This window comes from Protopterus annectens, chromosome 1.part1 (assembly GCF_019279795.1).
Source record: "Protopterus annectens isolate FY-2018-M chromosome 1.part1, PAN1.0, whole genome shotgun sequence".
Taxonomy (NCBI): domain Eukaryota; kingdom Metazoa; phylum Chordata; order Ceratodontiformes; family Protopteridae; genus Protopterus; species Protopterus annectens.
This window is the reverse complement of record NC_056726.1, coordinates 1,558,263,292-1,558,277,253: the sequence shown is the minus strand read 5'-3', so window position 1 is coordinate 1,558,277,253 and position 13,962 is coordinate 1,558,263,292. Positions and strand designations below refer to the sequence as shown.

General features: G+C 38.3%; 1 long non-coding RNA gene across 5 annotated transcripts in view; it reads left to right on the top strand.

Moving 5' to 3' along the window:
• Positions 1 to 8,645, top strand: part of LOC122811334 — a 590,182-nt gene extending 581,537 nt beyond the window's left edge. For all 5 annotated transcript variants that reach the window (XR_006366238.1, XR_006366237.1, XR_006366239.1 and 2 more), the window contains one exon: positions 2,092 to 8,645. This is a non-coding gene — a long non-coding RNA (uncharacterized LOC122811334). The remainder of the gene's footprint in view (positions 1 to 2,091) is intronic.
• The last annotated feature ends 5,317 nt before the right edge of the window (positions 8,646 to 13,962 follow it).

Sequence of the window (13,962 nt, the reverse complement as noted above, 5' to 3'; positions counted from 1 at the left end):
AGAATAGTTCGATAATTTCTTCTGCTTTCCATCAGAAGCATTAGCATTGCACATGATAAGTGAATGCAAGACCAGGATGTGTGTAAAAGTAACTGATCACAGGCACAGTGACACATTGAATAGCATTGTTGTCTCAAAGCACATAGTTCTGGTTCAGTTCTGGCTGTGGCTTCTTCTATGTGCAGTCTGCATGACCTTTCTACATCTGTGTGGGGTTTCCTGTGTGCTCTGCTTTCCCCCAACACCCAGAAGATATGCAGTAGGTTAACTGGCATTCCTCTGATTAGCCTATGGGTAAGTGTGTAGCATGCCCTCGTGTGTGTGTGTGTGTGTGTGTGTGTGTGTGTGTGTGTGTGTGTGTGTGTGTGTGTATGTGCATGTGTAGTGTTACACCTGGTTTGTCAAAGGTATTGTCAGTATGTCTATATGTGAGTGAAAAAATCAATGCATTTTGTGACAGACCTGACTGCTCAGGGCCAATGTTAGTATGTATGTGCTTATGTGAAACATCAGTATGGCTTTTGATAGACCTGGCTTTTAGGGGCAGTATCAGAGGTGTGTATGTGTGTGTGTGTGTGTGTGTGTGTGTGTGTGTGTGTGTGTGTGTGTGTGTGTGTGTGTGTGTGTGTGTGTGTGTGTGTGAATAACAGTATCATGGATTTTTATTCATGGGCATGCACAATGTTGCTGCTGAACACATACATAACTCTTCTGGATATTTGTAAAAATAGCGAGTCATTATCTTTCAAAAATAAGGCATAAAATCCATCATAGAAAAGCCAGACATTCACATCTTCAGAAGACCTGGTGGGCCCTACACTTTAGGCTGCATAAGTGGATTCTGACATAGCCTTCATAGTGCCCTCTATCCTGAACCTCACCTAGTTTAAAACCTGCCCTGTTGAGCGGTGTGCTGTAGTTTTTAGTGGAGGTAGAGACTGTGTGGATATTGCTAACTGAAGTTTCCTTACAATGGAACATATGAGGTGTACACAGAATGTGACTATAGCTTCTGTGGGGCTGTGGACAGTGTGATAATTATTTCTTTAACTTTCCTCATAAACCTCAGAGGTGTGCACAAAAGGATAACTTGTCTATAGGCAGTGTATTGTTTAGGAGCAAAAAGCTGCAACACATTATTGTGATTTTTGTTTCATTTTCCTCCCAAACATCAAACACATATTCAGGAGCAGAGGATTTTGATGCATTTCTGTTATATACATCTAACAATAACAGGTTACTGTATTCTATGTGGACTTTCAGTTTCATCCCATTCTGACATCAGAGTGGTACCCAAAAGGGTGCTTGCCTTTTGGGGGTACTGATGAAGATGCATGTCTAATACATATATGTGACAGCAGCCACTTGAAATATGACTGTGGCCATTTGTGAATTCATCCTAATCTTACACCAGAGATATAAGAAGATCTTTTTATGGGGGTGGGCACTATTATCAGATATGATTTATGTATCCTGACAAGCATTTGCCTTCTCATTTCATTGTGAACTGCCATTTTGCCAGACACAACTTAGTTCTTCCTTGAAAGAAAGAAAAAAAGTTTAAAGAACAGAATAAACAACCGGATTTGCTAACATCAACCCCCCTTCATCTTCACTCATGTGAAATACATCACTTTTCACTGAGTTTAGTCTTTGACCCCATATGAAAGAAAACACCATTTTCACAATTTCTTTTTCATATTTTACTGGGATCATGTAAAATTTGAAATATATGCTATTTTTCACATTAATACTTAATTCACTAGATAAACCATTTTCCAGAATGCTACTCTATACATCCTTCACGGAAGACATATTTCTTTAATTTTTTTTATCAAACCCTCCAGTTGCATCATAACTACATGATTTCTTCCTTAGTCCTTGCTGCTGTAGGAGACCTCTGGCTCCATTTAACCTGGTCAACAAAGGGTAAATAAATAAATGTTACCCATGTGGCAAGCACTGATGCTCAGACATTGTTCACAAGACATAATCATTTCAGCTTCATAAGTGGCTAATTAAAATCTTTTTATTTGAAAGAAATTAAAAAAAATCTCAACATGTTAACAGACTTTGTTTGTTTCTTTTCAGACGGACAAGAGTGAGAAAAGAACTGGGAGAAACTGTCAGGAAGAATCCACTGTCCCTCATCAACCCATCTGCACATAGCAGTGCTGGAAGTCAGCTAACAACGATGTCATCCATGCCTTCAGATATTCCACTAGAACATCGATGACAAAATTTACTTTCTGCAACGTTGTTTCAAAATATAACATCTGACAAATAACAAAACTTTGCCTCAAAAACTATTAAATCAACATGGTACAATGTTGTTTACAGGACTTTTCTGATGCCTCAGTGCAGCTGAATGTTGGATGATATGAAGCAAGACTTTATTTTGCACTTTCTTGATTTGGGGCATCCAATTGAAGTAGAGTGAAGCTGTTAAAATATTATGAACCTGCATATAAGATTTAAGATATATACCTACTGTGCATCTGTGAATATGTGTTTAACTCCAGCAACCTGAAGTGTTTCTTTCTCATTTTGAATGTTTCTGTATATTTTTACTGGACACTTGAAAATTGTAAATGCCTAATATGTACATAATGTCAAGCAGCATTGCATTGTCCTGATATCATTTTGTTGAGTCAATTCTACACAATGAATTCTTTCAGATCCACAGACCACAGTGTTCTCAGCTTTATCCTATGCTTCTGTCATTCCAACAATTGTGCCAATGTTCGTACCCAACAGGAGTCATACTAATTCCTTCACATTCCAGACAACATTATTCTGTTTATCACACTAGCAACTTATAAAATTTCATGATCACAACTAAAATTGACACACACACTCATACACAGAAAGAAGAAAAAAAACATAAAACAAAGTAAAATTGCATATTGTTTCTGATCTTGAAAATGTTAGTACTGTTGATTTCCACTTGCCGATTTCTGTAGCTAGGCCAGCATGGTCTCTGATAAGTGGCTACAAAAAAATTCCCTATAATGTAATGATCACAGATAAAAAAAAAAAAAAAAAAACAGAACTAATGCCAGTCTACAAACATTGTCACGTTTGGCCAAGTTCTGAAGCTAATAATAAATGACAATGCAGCTAAGTGAAACCATCTCAACAGATGCATCAAATAGCCTTTTTAACATACTAATCAAAGTACTTATGTAAACAGCAAAGATGAAGTCTAAGTAAAAGTACTTGTATAAACAGAAAATATGATGTCTGCCTAAAAATACAGTTACTGACAACTTTACAGTGCAATGTAAAAGTTGCCAAAACTCTGTCAATCCCAACCCTATTTTTCCCCATTAATTTCTTCAGACCTACACAGATACATGAAATTGTGCAGATATGCATGTGCACTTTCCTACTACACCATCCACAGAGAGTATTTTGTTGGTAATTTTGTTCCCCGTGCGAACGGAGCATTAAGCCATTTGTTGATTAGTATCCTTTCATTCCTCCACTCCGATGACTTCATCCACAGCCAAGGCAAGAGTTGGTTGGGGGGGGAGGCAGCATTCAGGTAGCCAATGGGGTGCTTTGTGCTCTTGCATCCTGGCATTGACAGCATTTTAGATATACCTAATCCCACCATTTGCACAGGGGGACATAAGAATTTCTTACTGCTAGGAAGATCATCTCTTGAGTTTCTCAGCCTTTTGGCTAAAATCCTGTGTAGTGCATTTTGGGGAGTTTTTTTTTTAAATGCTATGTACTACCTGTAAAACAGGTGACCAGGATAAATTTATTTCAGTTTACTTATCCAACTCATATACTGATTTCATTTGTTTGTGCCAAAATTATTATGCTAATGAAAAATAAGCCACTCGCTTATTATGTCATGGGACAAGAGGCAATGTTTTTTGAATCTCACTGGACTCATTAACTTTCTCTGTCCTGTCGTCTTGTACTATTTCCAAATGTTGCCGTCATGGCAATGAGCTAAAAAGGAGTTGTTTTCTTGCTAAACCCATACAGCACTACCAGTACTGATGTAGCAACCCCATGTCCAAATAACTAATATGTAAGTCTGAGACAGAAAGGCTTTTGAAACGTTCTGCTTATCTGTGAAAACTGCAGCACCTTAAGGTTTCACTGTAGTTAAAACTTGGAGCTCAGGGGAAGGTTAATTGGCATTTTTTTTTTCTTTTTAATTTTATTGCTTTTATTTGCTAAAAGAGAATACCCATTAAGCACAACAGCTACTTTTCTAGGGTTATCACACAGTAATTTCCAGTAAATGATGGCTCAAAGTCAAACAATAGGCAAAAAAAGACCGAAGGGATCAAACCCAGTACTACAAATGCACCAAGTGAGCTCTGTTGCTGCAAACTAAAAAAAAATAACAAAACAGAAGCACTCTGTTTCTGACAGAGATTTTCTGTAACCATAAATTGTTTGCCTTTTACATTTATAGATCAGTCAAATTTTGTCTGGTTATATTGACTGTACAGCAGGTATACAATGATCTTTACTGTGGGTGAAAGTTGTCCATTAGACCAGGCCATTTGCCTAACTAATATACAAAAATAAATACATGCAGGTCTTTCTAGCTTGTGTTAACTTAAAATAGTCCTCTATCAGATGAAATGGCTAATTTTGCTTCTTTTCTTCATAATGTGATGAATTTAGAGGCAGATTATTTGTATTGGTCACTTCTGTCATACCCTGGCCCACACTGGACTGCTTCAAAAGGCAGTTCAATGTCAGCTCCTTTGGTTGAGAAACATAAAACCACTACCAGCTTTATATTTCCCTAGCAATCCTAAAACATAGTAACGGGGCACTACATAGCTATTTATCCATGGTTCGCAAGATGTAAGAACCATGGCATTTTTTGCTTGTTACTGTACTCTTGAAAGACACAGCTCAAAATCAGTCTTTGCCTTTTGTTTACTATATAATCTATTTTCAGTGTTAAGTTTATTCTGTCAGTTTTGTTTCAGTTTGTGACATTTCTGTCTTTTTCCAAGCTGTTCATTGGATACTGGTGACCCCAGCACCCTTCTGCCATTACAAGAAAATATTTGTGTATATGAAAGTATATTCTGCATACCTCAGACAGTATAGGGCAACCAATGGGTCAAGATCAGTGAATACTCAAACTTCTTCACTGAATTCAACTTTAAATGAACAGCAACACCTGGGCAAATCCCCAAGTGTTTTCTTCTGCAGATGGGAGATACCCAAGATGCACTACCCACATGTTTTCTGCAGTGTTGTCCACTTCAGTTTGCCATCCTTTAATTCAGTGCTGGGGAAATAGCAGATACATATTAAAAAGTGTAAGCCTTTACCCGGTCTCATGGCACAAAAAAAAGAGCCCTGTCTGCACCCCAGATGACCCATATTCAACTAGCAGCACAGCTCTGGAGGGACTGGGCAGGGGAGATGAGGATTGAGTCGCTGATACTAACTCACCCATCCTGGGGGAAGGGAGGCATCCTATTGCAAGAATGCAGTTGCATCACCACAGCTTGAACAGCCTAGCTCATTTATATTGGAACCTGTGTGCTACTTGACTGGAAGGTTGTATATGCATGGAAACAGGAGTGCATCTCAAGAGAAAGCTATAGTAAGGCTTGCAGAGCTACCGTGAGAGTAAAGATAAGATGCTTTACAAGATATGTGCGGACTGGCCACTCTCTAACAGCTGACATATGCCTCCAGTGGGGACTTACTTGGATAGGGGATTATCATCATGGGAGAGGAACAAATGGTTCAAGTGGGTGCAGGGAGGGGAGGCACTGAGCCAATCCTGTGGATGGCAAAAAAAGAAAAGAAAAAGAAATGATAATAAAACCTGTAAGCCTTCCTCTGAGTAGAACAAGATGTTACACAGACATTTGTTCTTCTCCCTTTTGACTTGATTAATGAAATGTCCAGATGTTTTCCTATGCAAGTCACAGGGATGGTATGTGGTTCAAGTGCACTGGGAGAGCTTTGCCAGGCATACACTAATCTGGTAAATTGCTTGCAAGCTCAAACTGGTAAAAAGGCACTCTTGAAGTGACTCCCTCTTGCATTACCAGTATGAGGTGCCAAACATCACTTATTTAAATATACTAACTTCATGGCTGCACACACATGGGGACAAGGCAAACACCATGAATACATCAACATTATATTCATAAACATACACTTAGCACTGGTGCCCTCATATTTCTTTCACTTACACTGTTAAATTCAGTTTTGCATACACTTTTTATCAGTTTCAATATCTTTTACAGTGTGCCATACCCTATTTATCTAGTTCAGCACCACAGTAAACCACATCTGACTATCAACTAAAGACAGCATGGTTGACAGTGCAAGTATGATAACAGTAGCTTTCATACACACTACACTTTATACTTTGCACGCACGACATTAGCACTCATGTGAGCTCCCCATAAAGAAGTAATGTAGGATACTGTACAAGATGTTTGCTTTTTGTGCTCCCAGGCTGGTTGCACTTCACACCAAGCATTGTTTCAAAGTGTTTACTGCAAACTAAAATCTAATTCATTCATTCATTCTTTCTTTTTCTTTTATTGCTCACTTTATCCAAATCAGGGATGAGTTGCAGCAGGAGCCTATCCCAGCACTCATTAGGTGGAAGGAAAGAACCTAATCTCAGGTAGGATGCAGTCTGCTGCAGGATACACACACACACACACACACACACACACGCATGCACATGTGAACACTTGCTAATACATGTGTGCACGTACACACACACACACACACACACACACACACACACACATCTGTATCTCTCAACCTGTCACATCAAGAATCAAGGACAATATTATAAATAATCAAGGATAAAGGCCCCGGATATGAGACACAATTTTTAAATATGGTACTATTCAGTCAGGATGTTGATATAAGAGAATTTGCATGAATGTACATTTTTGAAGAATGTGAAGTCTGTAATTGTGATGCATACTGTTTGTGTATTCTACTCATCATTATTCTGTCCCAGATTCAAAACTTTTAGAATAGACAGAAAAAAAAAATTGTACCAAAATCAGGGACATACCTGAATATATTGCACAGCTGAGAGGCATGTCCTTGGACAATTCTAAGTTTCACTAATTCAACTACAGCATGTCTTTGAGATGTACAAAGAAACTGTAACAGCTAGCACAAACTTGTACAGACACAGAAAAGACAAGCAGACACCACATAGAAGGCACCCTAAATGAGAAACAAATTGGAAAAATGCTCTGAGGAAACAACAATAATCATTGTGGTGCCACAAAGTAAAATTTACAAAAATACACAAACAGGAAAACTCATGTAATCTGAACTACATTAGAAAGAAACTGATATAATGAACACTTTATTAAAAAGAAAGATTTTTTTATTAATATAATGAAGAAAATCTTGCTTGATTGCTTGGTTTAAAAATATCACATTAAAACAATGCATTCTCACTAAAAATATATTGTCCAGGCCATCACAGTCATGTAATTAATATATTATGACTCCAACGTAATATATAGAGCATTAGACTTGTACAAAGGTATTGCAGGTATTATGTCTACTTCAGTGTTGCCAGAAATGGATGCATTATTATTCACAAACAAAAATATACACCCTGCCACCCTGTGGATTATCAGATGCATTGGCCATTTCTTACCTCTTACTCATGGAAATGAAGGAAACAAAACTTAAATGAAGGGAATGAAAAATATGTCATCTTTTATTAAGTCAGAAGCATAGAAACACTATAGAATCTAGTGTTATTTCTTGTTTATATTTCAATTTTGCTTTAGTGCCATAGGCTAGCATACTTTTAAAAAAATAGTTTACACTGCCTCTTTTGTGGGCAGCAATCCTACACTATGTGACAAATGTAGGACAGGTAATTTTCTTGTTTACTTCTTTGCTTGTCTTTAACAAAAGAGCATTGATTTATAAAAGTAAAACAAGTTATACCTCTCATAATGAGACACATTGTGTAAGTTTAATGCATCCTTTCTTTTCCCAGACCTTTTTCTGGTGTTTTTTGGTCCAGACATAAATCTGTGTGTTAACACGCAGATTTCTTGGTCCAGACATAAATCTGTGTCTTAACATGCAGGTAATAAAGGTTGTGTACTAAAGCTATTATTGTATAAAACAGTCTAACTTTAATACAATTTCAGTTAAAAAGAAAGTACAAGTAAGGTCCGTCTCCAAGAAACTGACTCAGGATTTTGAAAGACTGTGTAAATAAAGCCATCTGGCATCTGTTACTCAGAAGTGGATCTCATTCTCAAATTAGGATATTAGCTCTGGGAAGGTATTTGAAAATCATTACGTTTGAGTGCCTGGGTAAGACAAGGATGCTAAAATCCAGAAATCAGTCAAAATAGTGAAAAGCATAAAAATATATGGACTTTGTAAGGAAACAGTTCTCTCCTATTTTATAGCTGCAGACTGCCCTGTGTAAGTGTTTGAATATAAAAGGACATGGAGGAGACTATTAAAACACATCACATAATAATGTATTAATAGTTGTTATACTTTATTGTTAGAATTGTAAAAAAATAATGTATAAAGAGCTCTGTGGCTGTAACCGTTTTTTTCTGAAGGAACTGTGTACATGTACTGTGTAACTTGGAAAGCAAAGAATTAAAAAAAAAAATGCACCCGGTTGTACAGTGAAATATTTTGGCTCCCCCTGCTGGCAGATTTCTTTTCATACATCCAAACCAAATAAATTGCATCACTACCACCGTTGACTGATACATGAGGTGTTAGACCATGTACGAGTGGAGGAAGGAATGAATGGGTCAGTAGGGTACTAGGTAAATGAGAAATGATCAAGTTTGTTGGGGCTAAAAAATACTATCCTCTCTTACATACTATCCTACAACCTCTCATTTCAACTTCTCCAGAAGAGCAGAATTAATGATAATGTTTCAGAGTGTTACTTGCACTCAGTTAAATGAAATAGAGGTGTTCATAAAGAAGCAGAAACATCATAGATTGTCCATGCCAGAAGAAAGCAAGTTTGGGATTGGGAATCCAAATGAACTGCTTCATTGTTGTCCAGTATTACAAAAAAAAATGGTGTCAGTGTACTCTTCTCTTGGGAGTAGGGGTTGGAATTAAATACCACCCGAAGTAAAAAAGATAGTGGTATGTGCGAGTCAAAATGGAGGACATATACATGTTTAGAGTGCTGGTGACATTTCTCCTGTTGATGTTGAAATCATGCCAAGTTCACCACATACCTCCATTACAGCTCAAATAAGAAATCCATGGAGCGAAACAGAGAATGCCTATCAAGGTACCTTATCTATTCTGTTATATGTTAGTTGAGAGAGTTGCACTTCAGTGAGAGACTGTTTCCATAACCTTGATAATCTACCCTAAGGTTGCGTGGTAAATTATTAAACATCAGAGTAGGTTGTATTAAATAAGAGGTAGAGTGGGTCTCCCACTTCACTCAGGGCTTTAGATTTTGTTATTTTTGTGGAAATGGCCTGCTGATATGTGATTCACTGAGGGATGCTATAACAGTTGATTTACAATGAAGTCATTTTCAGCATGTCTGGCTGTCTGGATAGGACTGCAACCTGGACCAACTAATTATGGTGTAGGGACAGCCTGTCAGTAAAAAGGACTGTGAAATTGAGGAATAATGCCACTGATGATGAATACAGGGCTGAACAAATTTTCTGTACCTGCCTATGAGAATAAAACATTCCATACGACTTTCCTAAAAATGTGGTAAAATGTAATGATTTGATTGGTTGATAAAACATGCAGTTACTGCAGTGTTACAAGCATGCAGTGAGTGACAGTCCTAGTGACAGTTAGAATATTAAAGAAATGAAGAATTAGTTGCATTATGTATGCTGAAGAGTCACCATGACCTAGAAAATGGACACATCATAAGCTTCTGTACATACATCTTCAGTTAAGGAAATGACACACAGCCATTTCTAGGCCATGGGACAGGGCTGAGTTACAGTCTCTTCCTGATCTTATTTAGACGAAAGTTTAAATATACTCTTCTCTAGGTTTCATTCTTTTGTTTGCATTGCTATGCAGGTTCACTTTTTTACTTTTAACCTAAGAACTGACCATCCCAGTAATGGCTTACATAGTGCTGTTTGAGATGCCTATAGTACGTAGCACGTTAATTTATTTTATTTATTTTATTTTACATTTGTCAACTGGGGGTGTCTAACTGAGACGAAAAGGCCCCTTTTCAGCAGAGGCCTGGGGAGAAAAGCTCCACATAGAATAATTACAGACACATTTAGATATTTAGACATGATCAGTATACACACAAATTTACAATAGACATGTTTTTACAGAGTAAGACGCTGTCCGGTTCAATTCTCAGCTAGAGCATCTTCTGCGTGGAGACATGCATGAATGGGCGTACCTCTGTTGAAGGTTGTGCATCAGGCCTGGCAAGCCAGTACGTAAAAATCAACTGCCAATCATTAGTGGACCGGAGTTCCGCTGTGGCGACCCCTAACCGGGAAAAGCCGAAAGACACAAAAAATGCAGCACATCAACAGTTACAGTGGAGAGAACAAACAAGAAAATATTAATTTAAAAATAAAGGTAATTAATAGATTTGTGGCGTACAGCTGAAATTTGGAACATAGGTAGAATACATACATAGGACACAGGTACAGTACATACATTGTACATTAGCCAGTGTTTGTGAGTAAGAGTGAAAACTATTATGAAGTACTCTAGGCTTAGTATGTGTACCTTATCTGCTTTCACTAGCCTGGGGAGCAGTCATGGCACTGCCAACTTTGCTTGAGATGTTGCCTAATGAGATTTTTAAAGGAGGCTTTAGACGATGTGTTTTGTATGCTAGTGGGGACAGAGTTCCATTTTTTAGCCACTGAACTACTATATAGTGTGTCTCTAAAGCTGTTGTAGCTGCTGGTGACTTCTAGTAGCAGTTTGCTTGATGATCTAAGAGGCCTTTTGGATGAGTGATGTACTGGGTTTTTGAGGGCAGGACACTTATTGGGGAGATAATAGATAGAATGACAGAGGCAGAGCTGATTGTAGGTTAGGAGGTTGGGCAGTTCAATCCAATGGAGCTGGCTCAAAGGAGTACAGTGATGAGTTCTATATGAGCAATTTGCAGCAAAGCGGGCAATTCTGTTATAACAGGCTTCCATTTTACTTAGTTCAGTTTTGTTGCGATTAGTCAGAAAGGGAGATGCATAGAGTAAGGTCGATAGAAGTTGGAAGCGAGCAATGGCTGATCTTGTGTTGTTGGTAAGAAATGATTTGATACGGTAGAATGATTCCAGTTTGGCATATACTTTTTCAATAGTTAAGTTGAGATGACTATCAAATTTTAGGTGGGAGTGTATGGTTATTCACAATAGCTTAGCCTGTACCACTAGAGCGATTGGAGTAGCATTTGTAAAGTAGATAGTGAATTGACTGCTATCAGTGTTTTTGTTAGAACTGGTTATAATCATAAGCTGAGTTTTCTTTGGATTGACGATAAGTTGGGCTTTGGTAAGTTAGTTTTCAACGTCAGAGAATGCTAGTTGAGTTGTTTGCAGGAGGGTGGGAATGTTTTGTGCAGCACAGATTAAGGTAGTATCATCTGCATACTGAATGATAGATGCATGCAGTGTGGAGGTATGGAGGTCATTTGTGAAGATTGTGAATAGTAGTGGTCCTAAGATAGAACCCTGTGGGACTCCTGTAGTTATGGGCAGCTGAGGAGAGAGAATTTTCCCATTTCACAGCTTGGTACCTGTCAATTAAGTAGCTTTGGAACCAGGTAAGAGTGGAATTTGAGAAGTGATATTGGTTTAGTTTGTTTAGCAGGATTTGGTGTGAGACTGTGTTAAATGCTTTGGATATATCCAAAAAAAAAGAGTTGACACCTGCAGGCCTTCATTTTTTAGATGGTTTACTGTGTCCTGTGAAGCAGAGGAGGGCTGTAGTGCTACTATGGGCAGGTCTGAAACCATGCTGAGTAGGTGACAGGATGTTGCTGTCTAGGAGATATTTTAGCACCTGGGTATGGATGCATTTTTCTAGGATTTTGGCCAGGGGAGAGTAAAGCAATGGCTCTGTAGTTATTAAGTTCAGTGGAGGTCCCGCCTTTATGTATGGGTGTAACATAGGATATTTTCCAGAGTTTGGGCACATAGTTTTCAACAACTGATCTGTTTATGAGAGTGGAGACTGGGATAGCAATAGCATCTGCTGTGAGTTTCAAGAAATAGCTGGGGAGTAGGTTGGCTGCTGTTGATGAGGTTTTTAGTTTGGAGAGCATGCTTTTGATTGAAGTGGTGGAAACTGTTTTGAGGGTAAAGCTTGTATTAGTGTTATTTGTGTTGGGGGGATAGTGAGGAAGGAACTGTCCTGTGATACTAAGGATAGAATTGAGTTCACAAAGTGGGAGTTGAATTGTGTTTCAATGGGAACTTTAATGTCAGGGGTGGCTAGTTTGGGGGGAGCCTTTTGGGTGGGTTTTAGTAGCTGGTTTACATTTTTCCAAAATTTTTGGGGGTTGTGTTGGTATTTAGTTTGTAATGTCATGTAGTAGGATTTTTTGTCCAGCCTAATGCATTTTTTTGCACGGTTGCGCAGTTCTTGGTACTTAGTTAGGCTTTGTGTTTCTTTGGTTTTTTGATAGTAAAACCAGGCAGTGTCTCTGGACTTGAGGATTTGTTTGGTTTCTTTACTGAGCCGGGGGTTTGTAGAGGTTCTAACCTTGATTTTGCGCAATGGAGCGACAGTGTCTAGGTGTTGTAGAAATGTTTTGTTGAAAAATGTTACAGCCTGGTCAAGTGGGAGGGTTTTTAGGGGGTCCAGTCACAGTTACAGAGTAAAGTATTGAGGACATCAGAAGATAAATTTTTTGTGGTTCTAGTGGATTTATAGTTAGTGGTTTTGCATATGCTTGTTCTACTACATATAAGGTATATTATGTTGTGGTCACTTAAGGTGTCTGGGAGACTGCCTGTGTGGGGGAACAATGTGAAGTTGTTAGTTAGGTCCCAGTCAAGGATGGATTCCCTTTTAGATTTTTTATCACATCTAGTTGGAATTTGGACTAGATGCTGGTAGCCATGGAGATTTATTAGATTATTTGGTGGTCCTGATATACAGGTGAACCAATCTAGGTTCGATGGGTCTCAGGGTGGGGTTGTGCAAGTTTTTATGCACCTTTGATAAGGCTTTAAATACAGGAGTTATGGGATGCTCTATCCACAAAAATTCGAAGAGCTCCTTATCTAACAGACCTATACCTTCCATACGCTTCAGTCGATCTCTAACCTCTTGTATAAAATTATTAACACTTGCAGGGGAAATACAAATGAAGGTGGAGTTGTCTGAAAGCAATTCTGCCAACTTATGATAAAAACTCTTACTCATCACCACCACCACCCCCCACCCCATCTGCTGATTTAATGACTATCTGAGTATTATGCTGTAAATCCCTTAGGGCCTATCTTTGTGTAACGGTCAAGTTATGAAACTTTCTACCATGTCCATTTTGTAAATACAACATGATTTCTTGTTCACAAACCCTGATGAACGTTTGCATGGTGTGATTGAACACTGGTAAAAAAGTAATAGGTTGTCGCAAAGAGTGGTATTGCACCTGGTTGTTACCCCCAAATAAATCTTTTAACATTACATTTCTACCAAACATCATAATGTCTACAATTATTTCACTAAAAATACTTTCAAGACTCGGGACAAAAGTTAGTCCCTTGTTTAATACATATAGCTCATCACTAGATAAAACATGCTCAGATAAATTAAGCACAATACTATCACCAGTCACTGTGAGATCCTCCATTTCTTGGTTTCTCTGCTCTCGTGTTGTGGACATTTCCTATCTTTCTTCTTCACCAGCGCTGGTAAGGAGGCAAAAAAAGTCCATTCTCCTCTCCAACAACCGGTTCCTTAGGCCATGCTCCTGTGCATGTAATGGAATAATTAACT